The sequence below is a fragment of the Ambystoma mexicanum genome, chromosome 4p (genome assembly GCF_040938575.1).
Source record: "Ambystoma mexicanum isolate Mex_15411 chromosome 4p, UKY_AmexF1_1, whole genome shotgun sequence".
NCBI lineage: Eukaryota > Metazoa > Chordata > Amphibia > Caudata > Ambystomatidae > Ambystoma > Ambystoma mexicanum.
Genome location: NC_090927.1, coordinates 656,391,185 through 656,405,144, shown reverse-complemented (window position 1 = coordinate 656,405,144; position 13,960 = coordinate 656,391,185).

The window sequence follows — 13,960 nt, the reverse complement described above, 5'->3', positions numbered from 1 at the left end:
GTAATGCATTTAGAAATGACTTATTTTGGGTGGGAGGTTTTTGGTCTGTCATTTCATCTGATTCCAGGTTAGGCATCATTGTCTGATGCCACTGTACATTTTGGACATGGCAATGTGTACTTTATTGTTACTGTGTTGGTGTATGGGTATTGCTTGCCATGTCATGTTGTGGTTTGGGAGGGTTTGAGTGACATAACAGTGATGGCCATGGCCTGTTTTGCAGGTGTGTGTGATGCACACCTTGCATGTCAGGGTCAACCACTTCTCAGAGCAACTAGCTGGGGGTAGATCTCTCTCCGTGGCAGGGCCCTCCCTCTGGAACAGCCTTCCTGCCTCACTTGAACTTGAGGGGAACCATCTCCGGTTCGGGAAGCACCTCAAGACCTTCCTCTTTGCTTCTGCTTTCTCTCTGCCTCTCCCTTGCGGAATTCTTCACTGGAACTGCACTGGATCTGCAACTGGGCCACTCTCACTGACCTCGGTCCCTGGCCCAGCCACTCTCCACTTGCACTGCCTCCCTGGCAACCCCTGCACTGCGGTACTGTCTCTCTATCCCTACAGCCCCCCCTTCCCAGCACTTGTCTGCACTTACCTTTGCAGTTGCTACCAGCTGACCTATGTATTTGTTTTTTGGTCTAATTCCCCTGTACTTCACTCCCCCCCTCCCCTTCCCCTTGCACTTTTCCCTTCCCCCTACCCCTGCACTTGCACAATTTAAATGACACCTGGCCTAGTAGTACCGTTGTCTGTCTTCCCTTGTTCCCCCCTCCCTGCCTCATCGCACCTTGAAATACTTGTGTATAGGCCATATCATGTAATATGTCATATGTGTGCCTTTTGGTCACACAGGATAGCTTGTGTTTAAGTAGCTAGGGATGCAGACGATGTGGCACTTCCATGGCAACTATCTCAGGGTGGTAGGGTTGTGACAATTGACTGTCTCTTTGTCATCATCGATTGTCACCTGGTATGTGCCAGGCCTGTGTGCACTCCGCAAGGGTGGGAGTTTAGGTGACAAATGTGGCCACAAGCTGGGTCCGGGCTTCCTTGCCACGTGCCCTAGACCTCCCATGGGCAGCGCCTGTGCCTGTGGTTTGGGATGTGGGGGCACCACCATGTCCACCGGTACGCCCTGCCGTGTTGCAACATTGTGCAGGACACATGCTGCCACAATGATCCTGCACACTACTGGTGGTGCATAGAGTAGTTGCCCGTCAGAGCGGTCAAGGGAGCGGAAACGTGACTTGAGCACTCCGAATGTGCGCTCCACTATGGCCCTGGTTGCAATATGGGCGGCGTTGTATCTTACCTGGGGTGGTGTGGTGGGGTTCCGGATTGGCGTCATCATGTGGTTGCTCAGAGGGTAGGCACTGTCCCCTGGAGAGGTGATAATAGTTGAGATTATTAGGGTTTGGGTATTTGTCTGTGTGTGACTTGCATGCATGTGCAAGGGCATTTGTACTCACCTAGGAGCCATGTGTCGCCATGCTGCCCAGCTTCCAGGGCCCGGCTCAGGGTGGACATTCTGTATATGAAACTGTCATGGGTGGAGCCAGGGTAGTTTGCAGAGACAGAGGTGATGATTCCCTTTGCATCGCATACCACCTGTACATTGATGGAATGCCAGTGCTTGCGGTTTCGGTAGATGTGTTCAGTGGCCCTAGGTGGACGTAGGGCCACATGGGTGCAATCTATGGCGGGTGTTCTGGGCATGTATATGTGCCTGCGGACTGAGGGGCGCGCTGTCATGATTGCCAGTACCTGGTGTAGGCAGCGTGACTGCGTGGCCTGTGAGACCCCCCCCACTATGGCAGTAGTCCGCTGAAATGACCCAGTGGCCAGAAAATGCAGGACATTGAGCACCTTCTACAAGGGGCTCAATGCTTGGGAGAAAAGGGTGGGGGATGTAAGGTCATCTTCCCACTCCCTGACCAGGTCTAGGATGATGTGGGGTGGAAACCTATACCTGCCATAGACCTGGTCGTCAGGCATCCCAAAAAGGCTTGTCTGTGATGCGAAAATGCGTGCCCTGGCTATTCTCCTCATCCTGCGGTGTCCCACGATCAGTGCTGCGACAAATGGGGCATTCATCGTAGCTGTATATACGTGTTTGTTGTTTGCGCGCACTTTTGTACAGTGCGCGGGGACGCTTCCGCCTGCCTTTGTGTGGTGGACGCGTTGACGCCTGTGTGCGTCTTTTGCCGTGCGCGGGTTTCCCGTATTCGGATCCATGAATACGGGTTGTTCGCGTGCGTGTGGGCGTTTCGTGTAGTTCCCTGCAGTACTTCCCCAGTTACTCCTTCTTTTTCACGCGTTGTTCCCCATTCCGCGTGTTATGCCCACTGTTCCGCCCACTTTGGTTGTGTGCGCCGCGCTATGTGCGCCTAGCGCACGCCGTGTATGCCTGCGTGCGCCATGGCTGGATTGGGCGCACGGACAGCGGGAAACACGCGCAGTGTCTTCCTTGAATCGCACGCGTGCGCATGCGCTGCGTTTCTCACGCTTGCGCTCCCTTGCGCCTGCTTGCGCATGGATTTTCGGCGCACGTTTGTTCCATGAATCGGCCCCGTGATGTCATCAGTGATGTCATCAATGACATTTGTGATGTCATCTTTGATGTCCTGGGTGTTAGTCTTAGCAGTGCACGGTGGTGGCGCGAGTTATTGTTGCTTAGCTTACCATAACTCGCGAATTTCAAGGGTTTTTCGGTTTTACTTGGAACCATAACGTCCCTTTGACAAAGTTTTTTCACTGAATTTCATAGGTTTTTAGTAGCGCAACTTAACCATAACGTCCCTTTAACAAAGTTTTTTCACTGAATATATATATATACATATATATATATATATGATGGCCGGGTAAGGGACAAAAGAGGGTGGGGCAGCTTGGGGAGGGGGTACAAAAGCTGGAAAAACAGGAGGTTAGGAGGGGGAACCTCACAATAAAAAAAATAAAAAAATTGAAATTTTGTGTTGTTATTTAAGTGTCACTGAAAAAGTTTGTCACTAGTTGAGTTGTCGATTTAAAGATATGTAAGCAGTATAAACATCTGGACCTAGACTGTTAAGGTCTCACATTAGTACGATACGATACTAAGTTCATAATCTCCCAATAGATCTTGTTATGATTGCCTGATCCCTTGGAGCCAGGCCCAATATTGGAGAAACTAACATGGTATACACATCAAGCATCATTGTGTTGCCCAACCAAGATGATTCTCATAGGAGGTGCATATTTGCGTCACGTTGTGCCACTTGATGTTCTCATTGAGGCCACTGATATGCCTTTTGGTAATGAAAATACATTTTTGTTCCAAATTCAACCATGTTTTATTAAACTCCTGGGAGTTGCCCTTGACTTTCGTAAGGATAGTCCATTCAAAGTCCATAAAAGTTTGCCCTTGTTCCATAAAATGTTTAACTAGCATAGCCAATTCAATTTTGTTTTTTATGCAAATCCTATGTTCTATCAGACTCATTTAGCATTTACGATTGGTTTTACAAATGTAGATGGAACGGCATGGACAGGTGATCATACATACAACATTCTCTGTGTTGCAATTGGTATGCTCTCTAAGTAGCCATTCACGTGTTAGTCCCAGGTCTACAGTTACTTTTTTTCTTAGTCTGAGGGCACATCACACATTTACCCCAGGGTTGATGTACCTCAACCGGTGGAAGACCCCACAAGTTCCATTGTTTGGGTTCAATCCTGCTATCTGTGCTGATTACATTTCTTACATGATCGTATTGTCCATACTCGTGAGTTCTATTGGAGTTTCTCTTTTATTAGAAGCACATTTGGCTAAATGTTTTACCAGTTTTCGGTGGTGGCCGCGATTCAGTGATTTGTTAATTATTGTGTTGGCTCCCACTTCATAGGATTCCCTAGTGCTACTGTTACGCTTCAGGCACAGAAACTGACCATATGGTGAGTTATCTCTGGCATGGCGGGCATGGTGACTTCCATACTCAAGTAGTGCTTTTTTGTCAATTGTCTTGGCTTATGGTTCCACTGGTATATGTCCCTTTTCATGATAAAAAGTTACTTCTAAATAATTGTCTTCACTGTTATTCATGGATGCTGCGAAATATCTATTCTGAACATTAAGCCAATGTAGAAAATGATTGGCCTCTTCTAGACTACCCGTCCATAAAATAAATTAATTGTCTATATATCTAAGCCATTTGGTGAGTTTTTAATTGAAAGGCTTGATATCAAATAATACTAGTTTGTTTGAACATGTCAACGTACAAGTTAGCAAGGTTAGGGGCCTTTGCTGCTCCCATTGCCATGCCTTCAACTTGGACATAGAATTATCCCCTGAATTGGAAAAAAAACTATTTGTAAGGGCCAATTCTGTGCACTAAAAAATGAAAGAATTTCTCACTGGATGATTGTCGTGTCACTTGAGTAAAGTTTCTTCGACCACTTTCAGAGTGACCAATTGACAAATGTTAGTATACAGGGACGTTATGTCGAGACAAGTAAGTAGGCTGTGTGCAGGAGCAAAGTCTAGGTCTTCTATTTTGATGATAGAATTCTTTGTGTCCTGAACAAAGCTTTTCATTTCAGATATGAAGGGTCTCAGGTAGTAGTCTGCATATTTAGGCAATCGTTCCAGCAGTGATTTGACCCCCTGAGACTATTGGCCTGCATGGTGGTTTTGTTTGACTTTGCACATTTTTGGCAAGATATAGAATGTGGGCACTCTTGCGTTCTCTTTCACTAAATATTCACCTTCTTGTTTACTGATTAAATGTATCTCTACTGCCTTTTCTACCTTAGTTTTAATCATCTTCAATAATCTGTGCTTGAGCCTTGTTCACTTTTTTGGTAGCTTTCACCATCAGACAACAGCCTCTGACAATCTTCGATGCAATCCTGTCTGTGCATTTCTACTATGGCACCCCCTTTATCTGCCTGTCCAATTACCAGATATTTATTGGAGCCCAATGCTCGCAGTGTGTACTGCTCTCTTTTGCTCAAATTAGTATGGTTAGGGATAATTCTTGACTCTAGAGTTATCAAGAGTTATCCATAACCATTCTTTTTAAAAAAATGTTTTAATTTTGTTTTGATTTACAGAAAACCTTCCACAAATGTATAATAAAAAGAAGAAGAAATAGAACAAAAAACTAATCTTGGTTTAGCCATAATAAATACAGTAAAAACAGGAAACAAGTATAAATACTAGTTATCATTCCTTCAAGTTCATAATAGATAAAAAGGAATAAACAGTCTTCAATTCCACAGTAGATACATAAAAACTGAAAAATGAACAATTGAAATCTATATAATTCAGAAACCGTACAAGCACACTAATCAATGATATGTTCATCCCCCACATCAGTGGAATATTCAGAGTAAAAACTCTTCTTTTCCTTAATTAAGGCAGTCATTCTAGTTGTGCTGAGAGCTTTGCTGTCCAATATCCAGTGTTTGACACTTTCAGTGACATCATGATACGACAATTTAGTAGGGGCCCCACTCCATGAGCGGGCAAAGTCCAGTACCTAGTTCTCTCTCTAGTGTGGAATTGGTTATTCTTGAACCATAGGAAAACCTGTTGGGTCCTATGACATAGAAAACACTTAAGATATATAGATAGGTCACTCTAGGGACCTTGGCATATTCTCTATACAATTAATATTTAGACAGAGTCTGAATAGTCAGCCCCCAGTCCTCCTGGAATAGTTTACATTTCACATTATCTGGATTTAACTTAAGTTCCATATCTGATTAACTGCTTTTAGTTCCCTCATGCAAACCCTAAACATATTCACAGAGGGAACTGTACCACATTCTCCCATAAGTTGAAAATCTACAAATAAGGAGTTAGCTGGAGGCCTCAAGATCGTTAGGATGTCAACATCACTTAAGCAATTACAATGTGTCAGAGTAATGCTTTGCATGTGCTTGGAACGTGGATCTTTCAACCTGGGGTTCCAGGGTCCAAGCATAAGGAGAAGGGTGAAGGAGAAGTCTGTAGACGCTGGTTGAAGCCCTCCCGGGGGTCGTTGTCTATCTTACTTAAGGAATAAAGTAAATGTGTTTCCCTAACTGCTGGCATTCGTGTTGTCAATGAAGCATAACAATTGGCGACGAGGATAAGGGATTTTCAGAGACGACCCCCGGCACAAGAAAATATTATGAGCACGAACCGAGAAACAGAGGAAACAATCGATTGTGTCGTGAGACGATTTCCAGGTGTACCAGAAAAGGAAATAATTTAGCTGAACACAGGTACTGTTGATAATTTTTTCTCAAGCACGCAAAGGACATCGTGAAAAATTGCTTACTTTTGAAAGACCGGCATGCGCAAGCCAACGCCACTCTGCCACACGCTTAGACAACGTTCGAATTGCATGTTCAAGCGACGCCGCAACGAAACCAACTGAGGAAAGGACCTTACAGCGTAAGGCACGCCACATCTGACGTATCCACGCAAAGGAAGGAAGCCTGATAAGTGGACCAGTGTTTAAACAAATAAACACAGGCAGCGCGAACCGAAACCTGGCAAGGTGATTAAAGCGGAGCAGCGTCCTGAGGCCAGCGTTTAAATAAACAAACACAGGCGGCGCGAACCGAAAGCTGGCGAGGTGATTAAAGCAGAGCAGCCCGGAAGTACACTACACGAGGGTACGATTCAACAGATTCGAAGGAACAAACAGATCACACCACACTACACAAGTTGGCTGGTGAGTTATATAAAGCAAATAGGTATGTGTTTGCTTGAGGGAAATTGGTAACCACGTCACAGCATAACAAGTACAAGCACAACAGCACACAATGGCAAATGTTCCAGCTCCTGTATTTTTCTTGACTTCACCTGGAGAACCTAGGGTACGATGGACAGATTGGAAAGAAGGTTTCCATAAATACGCGTTAGCAGTATTTGGCCCCAATTATTCTAATGAAAGGAAAGAGGCCTTATTATTTCATTGTTTAGGGACAGCAGGGCAGGAAGTGTTAAGGAAGTTACCAGAGTCTACAGACACACCAGACACAGGCCCATATGAGAAAGCACTAGCCAAACTAGACAAACATTACAAAGTAGAAGAGAACATCATCTTAGAGAGATACAAATTTGCCACCAGAGAACAGAGGAATGGAGAAAGCATAGAAGATTTCATCACAGCTCTGAGGGGTCTAGCAGTGAAGTGTAGATTTACCCACTGTCAAGAAGAACACATACGGGATCAATTAATGATTAAATGCAACAATGACAATATTAGAAAAGAACTTTGGAAGGAGAAGGATCCCACGTTGGACAGAGCGATAGAGATTGCAAAGATGGTGGAGCACACTGATAAATGCATAAAGTTACTTCAAGCAGACAATCAAGTGAACATAGAGAAACCCAAGTTAGAAGAAACAGAAGGGGCTGTTCAGAAAGTATCAAAAGCTAAAGCAAGGATGGGTTCAAATTTTCCAAAAAGACAGTTACAGAATGGGAGAAAAGATGAGGATCGACAGGAGAGTAGACCACCAGCGGGGAGAAGTTGGAATCGACAAGGGTTGGTCAAAGACAATAGGAATTTCTCCAGAGAGACTAATTTTACTAGGTATCCCAAGGAAGCGGCGACAAACAGAGTTACACCAACAAGAAGATGTTTTCGGTGTGGGAGTTTCTCACATGTAGCATCAGACAAGGAGTGTTTTGCAATACATGTCATATGCAACAACTGTGGTATAAGGGGACACATCGCTAGATGTTGTAGAAATGTGAATTCCAATTCAGGTCAAGTTTTTGATGTCAGTGAAAATAATGAGGTGGATGAGTATGTTGAGAATGGTAGAGAGGTGGTGTTCATGGTGAATGCCATTGACGGGCAAGTGAAGAAGAAAAAACCATATGCCATGGTGTTAGTTAATGGGATACAAATATTGATGCTAATGGATAGTGGGGTGGACTATACATTAATAGGAGTACAGGTATGGAAAGAGAGATTTAAGTGTTGTACATTGAGAGAAAACAAGATTAAGGTGAATGCATATGGTGACAAACCAATAGAGATTATAGGATACTTTGATGCTAAATTGCAGTTTAAAGATAGAGAAGCCACCACCACAATTCATGTTGCCAACAAAGGGGGAGAGTTATTATCGTGGAGTGATCAAGCAGAATTAAAAATCAGACTAGAAGCAGGTCATCCTGAACAGGTCTTAACAGTGAATGGTGAGAGTTTGAATGAAAAAGGAAACAAGCTGGGATGTATGAAAGGATTTGTTCACAAGATACGATTAAAAAAGGGAGCAGTGCCCAAGATCGCGAAATTGCGAACTATTCCCTTAGCACTTAAAGAGGGTGTAGAATGTGAATTAAAAAAAATGGAGAAAGAAGGGGTTATTGAAAGAATTGAATCGTCAGAATGGGTGAGTCCCATAGTAGTAGTTCGTAAATCTTCTGGGTCCTTGAGAATATGCATTGACTTAAGGCATCTCAACAGTATGGTGGTGGCAGATAGGTTTCCACTACCTAGGATAGATGACCTACTGGTGGGTGTCTCTGGATCGAAAATATTTTCAATTTTAGATCTCAAGTCAGCCTATCACCAAATTGAATTGCATCCAGATTCCAGAGACTTAACAGCATTTATCACTCCCAATGGCCTATTTAGGTGTGTGCGAATGCCGTTCGGTTTGGTGTCGGCGGCGAGTGTATTTCAGAGTATTATGTACAAACTACTAGGTGGGGAGAAAGGAGTAATGTACTACCAAGATGATGTTCTGGTTTGTGGCAATGATGAGGTGGAACATGACAGACGTCTAAAAAGGGTGTTAGACATATTAGGAGAGGCTGGTTTAACAATAGCATCAGAAAAATGTACATTCAAGGCAAGTAAAGTGGTTTATTTAGGCCATGAAATCACGGCTGAGGGAGTCAAACCGAAAGAGGAGGCCATTGAAGCGATAAGAAAAATGGAAGACCCCAAATCCAAAGCTGAAGTGTTGTCGTTTTTAGGGTTAGTCGAATTCTATGGCAAATTCATTAAGAATTTGTCAGACATGTCAAGACACATGAGGAGGCTCACGCGCAAAGGTGTGATATTTAAATGGAGCGAAGACTGTAAGTTTGAGTTTGAAGCGATAAAAAAGGCCATAATTAATGCCCCCATTTTAAAGACATTTGAAGAAGGGAAACGCACACTACTTTTTGTAGATGCCAGTGACTATGGCATAGGTGCAGTTCTTATGCAAGAAGACTCAGAGGGGATCCATACGATAGCGTTTGCCTCAAGGTCACTTAAAGATCCTGAAGTCAGATATTCAGTAGTGGAGAAAGAAGCTCTTGCTTGTGTTTGGGGTGTAGAGAAATTCAAAAGGTTTCTTTGGGGTAGGAAATTTGAGATTTGCACTGATCATAAACCATTGGTTAGTATTTTTACCAAAGGTGGGTTGGAAGGAGTATCGAGACGCATAATGAAATGGGTAACAGCCCTTCAAGGTTTGCAATTTACAATGGTTCACATTAGCGGTGAAATTAATGTCGTGGCAGATGCTTTGTCAAGATCTGTCCATAGAGACAGCAATAACAGATTAGAACAATCAGATGAGGAAGAATCATTTGAGATTTTTCAGGTGCATGAGTCCTTAAAAAAAAATTGAGTGGGATAAAGCGTGTAGTGAAGATCCAATATACCAGAAAATACTAACATTAGTGAGAGAAAGTGGAGTAATGAACTACAAAGGTGAGATGGGTGGATTTGCTAGAGTTAAAGGAGACTTACTGATCAATGACAAGTATCTATATAGAGGGCATCAGATGATAGTTCCTCAGGGGATGAGGAGACAAGTAGTAGAACTGGCCCATGAAGGACATCTGGGTATAGCTAGGACCAAAGGTATAATAAGGGCTGAATTCTGGTGGCCTGGTATTGATAAAGAGATTGAAGAACAGGTCAAGGAGTGTACCGAGTGTCTGGAAGGCAACAAGGGTTTAACAATACAAAAAGTACCTATGGTTATCAGAGAAACACCGAAGGTACCATGGGATGAGATTGCAATAGATTTATTAGGACCATTTAATATAGGAGGGACCCGTGACAGTTACCTATTGGTGGTCATAGATCTATTGTCAAAATGGCCAGAGATCTGTTTACTTAGAGATATTTCTAGCAGCAGTATCATTAGATTCCTAGAACAATTGTTTTGGAGAGAAGGTTTTCCTAGGAGATGTTTGTCAGATAATGGATCTCAATTAATATCCAAGGAATTTAGAGAATTTTTAGATAAGAATAGTATTGAACAGATAAACACTTCTCTCTATCACCCCCAAAGCAATGGATGTGCTGAACGCTTCAATAGGACGTTGATGGAAGCTATAAGAATTGCAGTAGCAACTGGTGGGGATTGGTTCAGGACGGCAATGGAAAGAACATTCCAGTACAGAATAACACCTCATAGTGTCACAGGATTAACGCCATTTGAGATGTTGAGAGGTAGGAAACCTAATTCTCACCTGTGTCCTGGATGGATGGGAAAATCCAGGATGGTTGATGTGGATGTGGGAAGAGTGAGGAGTAGAATGTTTAAAGCAGGAGTTAAATCCAAAGTAAGGTATGATATAAAAAATTGTTGTAAAGAGTTTAAGATTAATGAAGGTGATTGGATAAAAATTAAGCTGCCCATCAAAGTACGCAAGGGAGCATCCTTGTATTCTGAGCCCAAACAAGTAGTAAAGGATTTAGGCTCATCGGTATTGGTCAGAGGTGGAAGTATTTGGAACAAGGAGAGAGTAGCAATTATCAAGTGTTCCAAAGCAAGAGAGTAACAGATCTATTTATAAGGTTGCTGCCATTAGCACCACTGTCTATATTACTGTTAGCAAAATTTTTTAGGACAAATTTAAAAAAAGGAAAAAAAAAATAGAAGAAAAAAAGAAAAAGAAGTTGGAGTGACTCAACCGAGTTACCGGTCTCTGTCCAGCGATTTTAAATGATATGTGCCAATATTTTTTGTTCTTTCTTTTGTTGTGTTTGTCAAATGTTAGAAAGGAGGGAGGTGTTAGGATGTCAACATCACTTAAGCAATTACAATGTGTCAGAGTAATGCTTTGCATGTGCTTGGAACGTGGATCTTTCAACCTGGGGTTCCAGGTTCCAAGCATAAGGAGAAGGGTGAAGGAGAAGTCTGTAGACGCTGGTTGAAGCCCTCCCGGGGGTCGTTGTCTATCTTACTTAAGGAATAAAGTAAATGTGTTTCCCTAACTGCTGGCATTCGTGTTGTCAATGAAGCATAACACCTTGGCATATTCTCTATACAATTAATATTTAGACAGAGTCTGAATAGTCAGCCCCCAGTCCTCCTGGAATAGTTTACATTTCACATTATCTGGATTTAACTTAAGTTCCATATCTGATTAACTGCTTTTAGTTCCCTCATGCAAACCCTAAACATATTCACAGAGGGAACTGTACCACATTCTCCCATAAGTTGAAAATCTACAAATAAGGAGTTAGCTGGAGGCCTCAAGATCTTGGAATAAACCAAAAGTGGTTGCCATTGCTGATGAGCATGAAGTGATACAAGATTAAGTTCATGGCGAAATACCACATTAGGGATTGATGTTGCCAAGCCCAGTACATTCTTCCACAAAATCCCTTGCAGGGTATCAAGAACAGGCCCCACATCAACAGATGCCATATCAAGCCCATACAACAAGACAGGCGCTACCTTCCCCAGGTAATATTTGAGTGTTGGTAAAAGTGAGAAAACACACACTCTTCCAACAATGCGCTTCATGTGGGACCTCAAAGGGATTAGTTTGATCTTCAACAAGTCTTTCCACATGTTAACTGAAGATGCACAGGGGAAAGTATACCCCAGATAGCGAATGGAGGCCACCCTCTCCACTAGACCAGAGCCCAGTGACCAATGCTTAACCACAGACCTCTTGCCACTAGAGAATACAACCACCTTGAACTTATCACCATTTACCACCAAATTTTTAGACATGGCATACTCATGAAAGATATTGAACTTACGTTGGAAGCCTCCCACCATTCTGTCAAAATTGACAATTTATCGTCAGCAAAAGCCAACCAATGAATGTCAAGATGGCCCAACCTCACATGAATCAAACCATCAGCACGCCAAATCTCCTCAATATCACATAGGTATGCATTGAAGAGGGTTGGAGGTACAACCCTGCTAAAGCCCAACCTTAACCAATATATGTCTTCTGGCAGCTCCATTCCTACTAAGGTTAAGTCAAAGCTTTGAATCATGATGGAGCAAAGCAATAAGCGGAAAGGTTTTCATGGGAACATTACATCTAAGTAGTTCATCCCACAGACATTCAAGTACTACTCAATCAAAAGCCACATCCAGGGAGGCCATATACATTTCCATCCCCTGGGTAGCGTTTACTTCTACAGTAAAGGTTTGAACAGCATAGAATTTAGAGATGTACGAATTTCTTATGAAAACCCACCTGAAAACGTGAGAGTGTTATTTTGGTTCAGGGAGTTAAGATCCCTTAAGAGCAGTATAGAAAACACTTTATTTGTGGTGTAAGTCAAAGCAATTGGCCTATAATTCCCAGGGTCCATGACTTTGCCCCTTTTAAATATAGAAATAACAATAGACTCATTCCAAGATAGAGGAAACCTATTAGTAACATATATTTCTTCAAAATAGGGTTTAAGGAAACGCACCCAAAGTTCCAGGTCCCGTTTTAAAAGAAATGGTGGCAAACCATCAGGAACCAGAGCCCTATATGGTTTGGGTCTATTGATAGCCCATACTATGTCCTCCAAATCCCCTGGGCAAGGCTCATCCAGAATTGGTTTTTCAAAGACACTAGGAAAACGGGCAGCCACAAGGGGAAGAGTACCACATTTCTTGGCATAGTAACAAGCCCATATGCTTTCTTGTATAGATTCCAACCTAGAATCATAAACAGAATCCTGTATATTATTTTAACAAGACCAACATTGTCTATTACCGGAATGAAGAAGAATCTTCATCATAAACTGATTTTTCCAGTCCTACATCTATGAAATTTACAATCAGAGAGTCCCAAGCCCCTCAAATGCTTAATAGCCTGCTTTTTAAGCCTCTTGGAATCCATCCTTAATTCTAGGGTCAAATTGATGAGTGTGAGGGGCCTAAGAGAGGGAAATCCTACCACTCGAGGCCATACTAATGCCCTCAGCAATACATGTAGAGGAGGCTTCAATTTGCAAAAGATCCCAGGAGGTCATGAATTAATCCTAAACCATACCCCACCTAAGATTATGGGATCATTCAGAGGAATAGTGAAGTTACCATTATGAATCTGTCATTCTGCACCATAGACATTAAAGTCACCTCTGACAATCATAGAATGCTGATATCCATCAGCCAGCCAACCATCAAATAAGCCAGTACAGTAAGTAACTGCAGAAACTCCTGAATGGGATGTTTAATCAGATTCCAATTGACAATGAGAAGAAGCACATCTCCTGTGCCACGCAGGAAGTATGCATGTACTGCCAGGATGCCTTCAGACACATTCCACAATGAAGAAGAGGCTGGAATATTAACATTGATGGCAGTAACCATACCCACACAGGGACGCCCCATCCCGCTGGAGGTGGCCAGACAGGAAAAAGTGGAGGAGCCACCCAGGTCGATGTTCCCCAAACACATGGGTTCTTGAATGAAGGGAACACTGACTGTACACAGTTCAGGTACCGTAAACCAGGCACGCTTTAAGTTAGCCATCCCACATACATTCCAAGACAGTAACCTGTGATTACCTATGCTAGGATTGTATTGGTCTTGCACCCATGCTACAAAGGTCTTAATAGCAGCCTCAATCCAAGTCCAATCTTGATTATCCTGGGATTTCATTGATGTAGCTAATTCTGCCTGCATCGTGGCCAACACAGGTGAAGCAAAACCATCAGGAACAGATGTAGACAACCGGACAGATTCCAGTGGGGACAAGAATAGTTTAACCATTTCATCA